This window comes from Sciurus carolinensis, chromosome 15 (assembly GCF_902686445.1).
Source record: "Sciurus carolinensis chromosome 15, mSciCar1.2, whole genome shotgun sequence".
NCBI lineage: Eukaryota > Metazoa > Chordata > Mammalia > Rodentia > Sciuridae > Sciurus > Sciurus carolinensis.
Genome location: NC_062227.1, coordinates 56,968,490 through 56,980,655, shown reverse-complemented (window position 1 = coordinate 56,980,655; position 12,166 = coordinate 56,968,490).

The following is a 12,166-nucleotide window of genomic DNA, read 5'->3' as shown; positions in this document are numbered from 1 at the left end:
TTTTAGGTGCTGGGGATCGAACCCAGGGCCTTGTGCTTACAGATCAAGCCCTCTACTGACTGAGCTATCTCCCTAGCCCCTCATATGACAATATTTAGATACACTGCGTTAAGTAAAATATATTATTAAAATTATTTTCTCATTTCTCTTTACTTTTTATAATGTGGTTGCTGGAGAAGTTTTAATTACACATGTGACTCACTTGGTATTTTTATTAGACAGTCTAAAATCTTAAGATTTACTTACTTCTTTGGCCTAATTAACATGACCTCTTTTCTAGTTTTCTGATAGATGTCTGTGTCCCTTCCTCTGAAGTTTTCCTGGTACCTGGCATAGTTTTTCCATAAGCATGTTCCTTTCTTTTCTGGAACTTACCTTGATGTGTAATCATGCATTTTTTCTTGGCTATTTGTCTAACGTCCATCTCTCTGTTAGCATAAGCCCCATGACAGAAGCCACTGGGTTTCTGTTTTCTAATTATTTTCTCAGAGTCCAGTACAAAGTGTGACTTGGAGAAGGAGCTCATGCAATCTTTGATTAATTATTCTGTAAATGGAGTGTGTTTTGACTCTCCAAGAAGGGGACAGAATATTTAGCCTTTGCTAAATTGATTTCACCCCATAAAAGAGTTTAGTGAGGGATCAGAACAATTTAGGAAGCATTGGTTCAGGGACTAGAGAAGAAATGAACTGAGCCTAAATTTAAATCTCCATTTTCAGTTTGACCTTAGTTTGCCAGCATGATCAAGGTAGCTCTGGGTAGGTTTGCTTTGGTTTTTGTTTTGTTTTTGTTTTTGTTTTGTTTTGTTTTGTTTTGGGTACCAAGGATTGAACCTAGGGGCATTTAACCACTAAATCACTGAGCCACATCCCCAGCCCTTTTTTGTATTTTATTAAGAGATAGGGGACTGGGGAGATAGCTCAGTTGGTAGAGCGCTTGCCTTGTAAGCACAAGGCCCTGGGTTCAATCCCCAGCACCGCAAAAAAAAAAAAAAAAAAAAAAAAAAAAAAAAAAAGAGATAGGATCTCCCTGAGTTGCTTAGGTCCCCATTAAGTGGCTGAAGCTGGCTTTGAAATAACAATCCTCCTGCCTCAGTCTCCTGAGCTGCTGGGATTACAGGTGTGTGCAGCCACTCCTGGCTTGCTTTGGTTTCTTTATTTTTGTGTTTCCACTCTTTTGCAAATCATGAGCTCCGATTCCTTGAATTCTTCCATTCAGAAGATATCTAAGGCAGGACGAGTAATTGTCCTTAGTAAAAATATCGTAGTGAAATTTCATTCATGAGTTTATACACAGTTGTTTGTTTTTCTCCTACAAATAAACAGGCAAAAAGCAGGTGAAAATAATTAGACTTTACTAGATTTTGGAGTACTCTAAAGGAATTTACCAGAAACCAGCCAGACCCAGCACATTTCTGTGGGTAGAGGCAGTGATGGTCAGAGTTCACAATATAGATTGACCCAGAGAAGGGACTTCAGAAATGCTTGGTAAGATCCACTCAAATCTACCTACCTCCTCCCCACCCCCCCAAAAAAAGGGGGGGGGTTTCAGCTCAGAATGTTATTTTAATTTGCTAGGTTAATCTTCTCCAATTAGACACACACACACACACAAAAGCTAAATGATCACTGATGAGATCAGCCAAGAACTTGAAGATCTGAAGCAGGCCAGGAGACCGGCACCTCCCAGGGAAAGGACTGCAGCCAGCCCTGTGCTGAGGAGCCCAGACAACCATGCAAGTCAGCCTGCTGAGGCTCTCCCTCTCCCATCCCCCTGGGAATGAGACAGGGTTCACCCAGGGGTGATGCAAAGGGAATTTTGACCAAGTGACAGACTGGAGAACTAGATCACCAAATTATATTTGTTTTTTAATGCTCTGGGCATTTCCAAAGATCTGTTTTAAAAAAAAATTAAACTTGTTCCCAAATGCTCTATTTTCTAATTACAGAGAACTGAAACTAGGGCTGGGGAGATAGCTCAGTTGGTAGAGTGCTTGCCTTGCAGGCACAAGGCCCTGGGTTCGATCCCCAGTACTGCAAAAAAAAAAAAAAAAAAAAAAAAAAAAACCTGAAACCAGCAGATACAGAATATCCAAATAGACCAATAACCACAAAAAAAGATTGATAAAATAACCAACTATCCTATCCACCCACCCACCCCAAAGTGCCAAGTGCACATGGTTTAGAGTTCTTTATACTATCAAACTCTTGGCCAGATCTAATTTTTCAGCCTTTCTGCAATCTATGCCAACATGGAAGAACACAGGTAGAGGGGGAAAAATCACACAAGTTTGCTGCTAAATAAATTCCTGACTGCTAACCTCAACTGGTCTTTCAATTCTGCCTGGCATGAAACTCTATTTTCCTAGACCCTGTGTACCTCTACTCCTCCTCCTAGACAACTCTCTCACCTCTTTTCTCTTCTCAGAATTCCAACATCTCTCCCATCCTTGAGCTCAGCTGATGACCTGACTGACCATTTTACTGGGAAAGTAAAAACAATCATAAGAGACCACCCTCAAGGCCCACCCTCACATCGGCACACCTATTTGTATCGGTACCCGTGTCTTCAGTGTCCCTCACCTACCAGTGAGGTCAGTGCCTCTATCTAACCTCCATGACAGAGTCAGTCTCCTCTCATTCACCCAAGGACATCACTCCAACTCTTTTTCCCTCTCTGTTGGATCATTTCCGTCAGCATATAAACAAGGTATAATCTCTACATCTTAAAAAAAAATTCTATCAACTCCACTTCCCACTCCAGACTCTATTTCTCTCCTGCCTGATTCCACATCCCCCCTCTATCACCTCTTAAGCTCCAGCCAGGCATGCCCACCTCACAGCTGCTCTCCTTAAGGTCCCCGCTGGCCTCCTCTGAGCCAGGTCAAACCTCAGCCCTCACCTGACCCTGTCATGGACCCACACTCCTGATGTGCCTCCTCTCTCTCCCTCTCCCCCTCCCCCTCTCCCTCTCCCCCTCCCCCTCTCCCCCTCCCTCCTCTGCTAACTGACCTTCCTTGCTGGAGTGCCCCAGCATTCAGCATGGGTCTCTTCTTTACTGCTTATCTACAAACACTCCATTTATTAATCTCATCTGCTCCATGCCTTGAAAGCCATGTTTATGTCATTCTCTAATGTTTATCTCTAGCTTGAACCCTCCGCTGGACTCCAGATTTGATGAAGATCTTAGTTACCCAAACGGCATCTCAAACATGCTACATTCAAAACTGAGTCACCAAGTTGTCCCTCCAAATCAACTCTTGCCTCAATCTTCCCAATCTTAATAAACAGCAAATTAATCCTTCCAGTCATTCTGGCCAATAACTAAAATCAGATTTTACTTCTCCCATTTCTTCTTACCCCAAATGCAATGGCCAACAAATCCCAGGGGTTCCTCCTTCAATACTAGTCCAGAAACCGAAAACCTCCATGGCTTCCACCCTGGTCCAACCAACCGTATCTTTCGCTGATATAAACCAACTGACATACCATCCAGTGTCACCTCCACTCATTCATAGTAAAGATGAGTCCCTGACTCTGCTTCACCTCTGCTTCACCTCCTGACATGACTGCACCCTACACTGGCCCAGCTCAGCTCCCTCCTGGTTCTGACCTTCACACCCTCTGTGCTCCCCCTGCAGGCCTTTATGCTATTTCCTCTGCTGATCACTCAGTCCTAAGATGGGAGGACTGAGTCCCTCATTCCTTCAGGTCTTTGCTCAAGTGTCACTCTCTGTGCAGCTTCCCTGAGTACCAGATTTAAAGATGCAAACCCCACGGCCAGCACTGTCTCCACCCTGCTTTAATTTTTCTCTATGACACTTGCCACCACCTGACAAATTCTATATCTTAACTATTTGTTTACAGTGTGCCTTCCCCCACTAAGATGAAAGGAATTTTTGTCTGTTTGGATCATTGTTGTATTCCCAGCACCAGGACTTAATAAATATTTGTTGAATAAATGCATAATAAATTTTCAAACTCTAAACTTTCTCAGAGTCAAATAAAAAGCATCGAAATTCTTTTTACAATGCTCCAGAGTAAAATTGATACCAAAAAGGAACAAAAAAATAAATTTAAAAGAAACTGATACCAAATCTGACAAAGATTGAAACACCAAAAAAAGAAGAAAACTATAAACCAATCTCATGCCAAGTATTTAACATAAAATATTAGCAAATAAAACTCTTGAGTTTTCACAATAAGTGGGGGGGCACTAGGGAAGAATAGAGTTACTTTAGATTAGGTAGAGGGGAGTAAAGGGAGTGGAAGGGGTATGGAGGTAGGAAGGATAGCAGAATGAAGCAGACATTATTACCTCATGTATGTATGTAACTGCATAACCAATGTGATTCTACAACATGTACAATCAGAAGCATGAGAACTTATACTCCATTTATGTATGATATGTCAAAATGCATAAATGCATTCTACCATCATGTATAATTAGAACAAATTTTAATAAAAATTAAAAAAAATTCACAAGTGCATTAAAAGGACATCCCCAGCAATTGTGATACATTCAATCAATTCAGAAATGCAAGCAAGCATGGCTCAATATGTGGAAATCAATAAATATAAGTTGCCACTTTTGTATTTGCCAAAGGCAGACAAAAAATTATTTCAATAGGTGTTTGAAATGAATTAGAAATAACATAATTCAATAACAAGGATGATTACATACTGAATTTACAAAAGTCTCTACTTTTCCAATGTCAGAGACAAGGGTTCTCTAAGCAGAATAGAAACAAGACAATAAAAGAAAAAAGAGCTGAGTGTGGTGGCACTCTCCTGTAATCCTAATGGCTTGGGAGGCCAAGGCAGGAGGATTATAGGTTCAAGGTCTCAAAAATTAGCAAGATGTTATTCATCCTTAAAAATCTGTCAGACATTCTTCACAGAACTAGAAAACAAACAGTCCTAAAATTTGCTTGGAAGAATAAAAGACCCAGAATAGCCGAAGCAATTCAAAGGCAAAAGAAGCAATGCTGGAGGCATCACAATACTCAACCTTAATTATACTGCAGAGATACAGTAACAAAAACTGTATGGTACTGAAATAAAAACAAACACATAGACCGATGGTACAGAAGACACAGAGACAAACCCATACCTGTACAGTCATCTAATCCTTGACAAAAGTGCCAAAAACAACAGAGAAACAACATGTATCCCATTTGTTTACAATAAAAAAATTTTTTAAAAAAGTAAAAAAAAAAAAAAAAAGTGCCAAAAACATACAATGGAGAAAACACAGTCTTTTAAACAAATGATGCTGGGAAAACTGGTTATTCGTACATAGAAGAATGAAACTAGACCATTATCTCTCACTGGGCACAAAAAATCAACTCAAAATGGATCAAAGACCTAAGAATTAAACCAGAACTATGCAACTCCTAGAAGAAAACCTAGGGTCAACACTCCAACTTTAAGACACAGGCAACGGCTTTCTCAATAGGACCCCTAAAGCTCAAGAAATAATGCCTAGAGTAAATAAATGGGATGGTATCAAATTAAAAGACTTCTGAACAGCAAAGGAAACATTTAGGAATATGAAGAGAGAACCTACAGAGTGGGAGAAAATCTTTGCTTGCTGGCTACTATTCTGACAGAGGATTAATATTTAGAATATAAAGAGCTCAAAAAACTTTACTCCAAAAAATCAAATAACCCAGTTAATAAATGGGCAAATAAATTAAACAGACCCTTCTCAAAAGAAGAAATGCAAATGCTCAATAAAATGTTCAACATCATTAGCAATTAGGGAAATGCAAATCAAAACTATATTGAGATTTTGTCTTACACCAGTCCAAATGGCAGTCAACAAGAAGAGAAGTAATAATAAATGCTGGAGAGGATGTGGAGAAAAAGGAACACTGTTTGTGGGACCCTAAGTACAACCACTATGGAAACCAGAATGAAGGTTCCTCAAAAGATTAGGTCTGGACTAGGTTGTGGCTCAGTGGTAGAGCACCCGCCTAGCACATGTGAAGCACTGGGTTTGATCCTCAGCACCATATAAAAATGAATAAATAAAATAAAGGTATTATGTCCATCTACAACTTAAAAAATGTTTAAAAACAAAAAAAAAAAAGACTAGGCCTGGAACCACCCTATGCCTCAGTTATACCATTCCTAGGTGTTTATCCTGAAGAATTAAAGTCATCTTACTACAATGATACACACATATCCATGTTTATGGCAGCACAATTCAAAATAGTCAAACTATGGAACTAGCCTAGGTGTCCATCAGTGGATGAATGGATAAACAAAATGTGGTGTATATACACAATGGAGTTTTATTCTGCCATGGGGAAAAGTGAAATTATGTCGTTTTCAGGAAGATGGATGAAACTTGAGATCATTATGTTAAGCAAAATAAGTCAAACTCAGAAGGTCAAGGGTCATATGTTTTCTCTCCTATGCAGATGCTAGAGAGGAAAAAGGAAAGAAAGATGGAGGCTGGCCTCCTAAAAATCAAAGGGAGATCAGTAGGGGAAAGGGACCAAGGGGCGGGAGGTGGGGAGGTAAGGAGAAATGCTGGGGAGTGATATTGGCTAAATTATATTGTGACACTGTGTGCATATACAAATGTGCACCAGTAAAAAAATATGGAAAAAAAAATCTTAAGTCAGAAATCCCCTCCTGCCATAAAGAGACTAATCAGGATTCTGCAGATGCTGTTCCAGAAGAGGTGAATTTACATGATAAATCGAGAGGAGCCAACTGCATCATGGGTGAACTGTGGATGCCATGGTACATGACCTAAGGGCCCTTGCACATCCAAGACACTCTCCCAGCTGATAGGAGTACTGGCTACTGAGGACTCACAGCTGAATCCCTCCCTGGGAACTACTCTTGGCTTAAGGGAATAAACCACCTGCTTCACGGTCCATTTTCTGAGCAGGATATGGTGGTGCACACCTGTAACATCAGCTACTGGAAAAGCTGAAGTGGGAGGACTGCAAGTTCAAGGCCAGCCTGAGACAACTTAGTGAGACCCTGTCTTAAAATGACTTAAAAAAAAAAAAAAAAAAAAAGTGGAGTCTGGGGGTATAGTTCAGTAGCAGAGCACTTGCCTAGCATGTGTGAGGTCCTGGGTTCAATCCCAGGACACCTGCAAGCTTGTTAGAAAGCACATTCTCAGGCCCCATCCCAGGGCTACTGAATCATAACCTCTGGGGAGGCCCAGCAGTCTAGAGTGGGAGCCTGCCCCCCGATGTGTGTCTGAAGTGGGAGCCCACTGCCCTAGGCCAGTCTCTGCGAGACCCAGCTGTAGCAGGACTCCTGTGCGTGGGTCCCTGGCTATGTCTACAACAAACCCACTGCTAAAGCTAGCCTAAGAATTCCTCTCTTGGAAACTAACTTTTGTTTTCCAGCATCAGAGGAACCCAACACAGACTTAACCCACTAGCCAAGCTAAGTCCCACTCTCATTTCTAGCCTCATCCCCAAGGCCACCTCCTCCCACAAGCCTTCCCTGCAGACCCCTCCCTGTCTAAGTCGATGCCGCTCTTCTGTTTTCCTGCAGCTTCCCTCCCAACCTCTGGCAGAACACTGATCACCCTGTCCTGTAATCAGGGTTTACCAGTTCGCCTCCCACTGTCGTGGGACATGTCTTCTCTGTACCTCCAGGGCTAGCTACTCAATTAATATTAACTATTAAGCTGTTGTCATCAAGCACTATATATAAATATACATATATATGTTTGAAAAGGGAGAGAGAGATTACTTATTATTTTTCATGAATCATAGCAACTTCTTTAAACAATGTCTAACTCCTCTCTTGTGAGGTTGGTTTCCCAGCAGGGACGGCCTGCTGAGCCAAGTGATAATTGTAACTAATGGGCAGTAACAGCTCCTGCATTGAATTAACCCTTTGTTTCTGTACAGAGAATTCCAGGTGGTTAGCAGATGCTCATTGGCAGGAGCAACTGAAAACAGCTAGGCTGCCGTGCCCAGCAGAGTGGGCCTGTGTTTGGCAGACATATAAAAGCTTCCATCTCTCAAGGGTCTCTCTTAGCGGAGAGGCAGACCCATAACAGATTATCATGATACAAATGATAAGTTCTACAGGATGATACAACAATGAGATAATACGGGGAGAGGAAGAGAGAGAAAATAAGAATATAATTAATATATAAGCAAACATATATCGGAAAGCCAAAACCATAAAGAGATAAATAAGGAAAATATGCATGGCTGCTACTATCCTCACTTCTACAACTGGTCACAAGGCTATAGTTGATATGACTTCTTCAACTACCAATTCCATGTTGAATTTCCTCAACCATTATCTCAGCTGGCTGAGTACTTTACCTGTTGGGGTGACTTCAACCTGAATCTCTAGTGGGCTTGCCTTTTTAATTGCTCTATGTTTATATTAACTTCCATTATTGGACAGAGAAGTAGCCCACTCCAAGAATGTCCTGGGTTCCAGACGTGGTCTTCCTTGTCCCCATTGTATGGCAGCAACCACATTTCCCCTGGTTATTAGAATCAATCACTTCAGCCATAGTTCATGGCCAAATGTACTCTAACCCCCCAGTTCCATGGAATCATTATGGTGGAAGAATTCCTTTCTTGGTAACTAATACCTTCAAACCACAGAGCCTGAAGCTGCAGAAATACCAGGCAAAAGTTCTGAGAGTGGGCTAAATGTAATACTTCGTAAAACCTCTCCCACATCTACCCCTTGATTCCAAGACCAGTATGTTCTGTCTGTGGGAAGAGCCGCACCATGTTCTGATCACTGACTCGAAGCATACACCACATCCTGTAAGTTGAAACCTCAGCGTTTCGGGTCATTGGTCTCAATTGGTGCCATATCTAAGTCTGTATTCCCAGGCCAAATTGGGGCACGTGGTAAGAACAGGGAGTCTCCTGGGTTTGCACCCATCATTACTGTTTTTGTGAACTGAGTTCCTTGGACAGAAATAATGCTGTATAGAAGATGCTACCCTGTCTAAGGCATCCTATAGGTCCACAAATAGCATTGGTATGGCACGTGGAGGCTGAGGAGGAAAATCCACATTCAGAATACTGTCTATCTCAATGAACAAAACATTGTCCCCTTCATAATGAAGAGGATTGAGGTCATCGACCCACCACCAGGTGGCCAGCTGATCTTCCTCCCTCCCTCCCTCCCTCACACATCTGGGGAAATGGCTGCACTGGGCCCCTGCACTAGTCCCTGTGGCTGGCAGGTCAGGCTGTCAGTGAGAGCAGTGGCTCTCTTAGTGTTGGTGAAAGGAGGACCTTCTAGATGCTCGGAAGTCTGTACACCCACCTAGCAGGGGCCTGGCCTCCCGTCCTGCAGTCCCAGGAGCATTGTCAGAGGTCTGAGCACCAGCTCAGGGGAGCCCTCTCTGATCCTCTCATTGCTAAGCCCCCATCTCTTCTCCTTGTCCCACCCGTCCCCACGCTGGGGTGGGAGCTGCTTGCTGTGGTCACTGCCTCTGGGTATGCCTAGGCTTCATTTTTGCTCTTTCTGTCTACGGGAAGTGAAGGGCGGCAGGAAGGAAGAAGCCAGGTGTTCCATCCCCTCCCTCTGTCCCAGGCGGCAGTGGCTCCACCACAACTCCCACTGCTGTCATCTCTTCCCTTGGGCCTTTGACTTGGGGGGGGAGGAGCTTCCTCAGCTGCTAGTCCCTGCATTGCCTCTCCAGTCCCTGCTGGGCTCCTCAGCAGCTCCGTCACCTGGGTAGCCAGCTCCCAACACCACGGCCCCTTGTCTCGCACAACTGCGGTGGCTCCGTGGATGTTGGTTAGCCCCTGGGTGATTGGTTGGTTTGGTTTCTGCAGGTCCTTCTGCAAATCCATACCCCCACCCTGTTGACTAGAAAAACTGTCAGTTTTAAAATCCTTTCCTCTCGAAGGACTGGGGGTATAGCTCAGGGGTAGAGCACTTGCCTAGCATGCGCCAGGCCCTGGGTTCCATCCCGGCATTGCAAATTTTAAAATTCTTTCCTTTCTGAGGACTTTCTTTTCTCCCACTCCCCCTCCATCTCCCTCATCCTTGCCTCTGAATTCATCACTCTGCCTCTGGGCCCCGAGCACTTGGATTCTAACACCTGTCCCTCACCATTACTCCTGTATCTTCTTTGATTAGGGTGGGAGTTTCTTGATAGCAAAACAAAATTTTATGTATATATTTGACACATGATGGATACTCAATAAATGTTTATGTAGGGCCTTAAGTGAGGCCTTATTGTTTGATGGTCGCAGGGATGGTAGTGATGGACACACAATAATATGAATGTACACAATGCCACTGAACTTCAAAATGGTTAAAATGGTAAATTTCATGATATATATCCATATATTTAGTTTATAAACATATATATGTCAATCACAATTTTCTAAAATCTATACTAACAACTGAAATGCCCTCTATTCTCAGCTATAAAAAGAAGTTCTATTCCCTATACACCTTCAGTTCTACTTTGGTATCTGGACCTGAGGAATATTCCCACATGTACATGAAAGGAAGGAGCTCAGGGGGTAGATTTTCACCTCTGCCTTATTTGCAACAGCAACACAAGGAGAGAGGTAGGGAGAAAAACAGCCTAAGTGTCCCAAGGTCCCATTAGGAAAACAGATACAATGCACCTTTCAAACCTTGGAATACTATATAACATTGAAAATGAATCCATGGCCAGATGTGGTGGCGCACACCTTTAATCCCAGCAATTTGGGAGGCTGAGGCAGGAGGATGGCAAGTTCGAGGCCAGCCTTGGCAACTTTTAAGACTGTCTCAAAATAAAAAATAAAAATAAAAAGACCTGAGAATGTAGCTCAGTGTGTAAGTGGTCCTGGGGTTAAATACCCAGTACTGAAAAGAGGAAAAAAAAGAAAGAAAGTAAATCAATCAATGAAAGTAGCACGGGTCAACATAGATAAATCTTAAAAATACAGTATTATGTGAAAAACAAAGCTGTAAATCTGCAGTATGATACCATTTAGTGAATCTTTAAAACAAATAAGATAATGTAATATATCACTCATGGCCACATTTATGTAAGTTACAAAATTTAAAAATATGAAATTTCGGGTTAGTGGTTAGCCCAAGGAGAGGCTGGGAAGAATAAGTCAGGTTTTAGCTGTGCCTTTTTTTCTCCTACAAAAGGAGAGAGTTCCAAAAACTAAATATTATACTTTTGTTAAATCCAATGAATGAGCAAGATGGAGACAATTAGATTTTTCTGTACTCTTCTATACTCTTGAAATATCAAATTTTAAAATCTAAAATTTAAATTAAGTTGATAAAATAAAGGTCAGATGCCTTAGTGACACTCATACTTTGACCAAATTCTCATTGCCCCACAAGCTCGCAAGCCCGGGCCCCTGTCCACTCACTGAAGCACTCATCAGTGGGAGAAGATTTGAATATGAGAACACAAGTGTGACAGGACGATTTGGGCAAGGAAAACTCACACCACACACGTGCACACAGACACACAACCACCACCAGCAGCTGTAGAGTGCTAAATTTAAAAAATCCAAAGTGCCCACAGAAGGATAGCAAGAGAATAGAAATAGAATGTCTTCTCTTTTGTGTTAACCAAAGAACCAATTAGGTCACTGCTTGGAAATGGAAGGGACCACTGACACAGCCTTTGCACGTCAGATTGTTGCCAGGACTGGTAACAACGCAGGCAGAAGAGTGGAGGAATGTTGACTTCACTTGTCTGGCTCGGGAGGCCCTTCACATAGAGGCAGGTGGTGGCACTGTGGAGTCCCGTGGAGGTGAGGTAGGGAGGAAGCCACCTGCCAAAGAGTTCCTGCAAACACAATTTTGAACCAATGCCTCAGGCCTCTAGTGCATGCAAGCCTTAGAAAGCTTTGAGGCCAACTGCTGCCACATTGCAGAAAGCTCCCACGGTCACTTAAATACTTAAATACTTCCAGACACAGTGGGCCTTACTGCTTTTGATGCAGCCAATTCACCAGTTCCATTAATGAATCACTTTGGTTGTTGGAGGATTCTTTCTTTCTTCCTTTCCTTCTTAGATATGATTGGATCTAAAGCAGAAAGCGTAATACACATTCACACTGTGTAAAATGAGCCTGTGTGTGTGTGTGTGTGTGTGTGTGTGTGTGTGTGTGTGTGTGTGTAAGGTCATACACCAAAATATTGACACTCTAAAGGTTGGGATTATTTGTGAA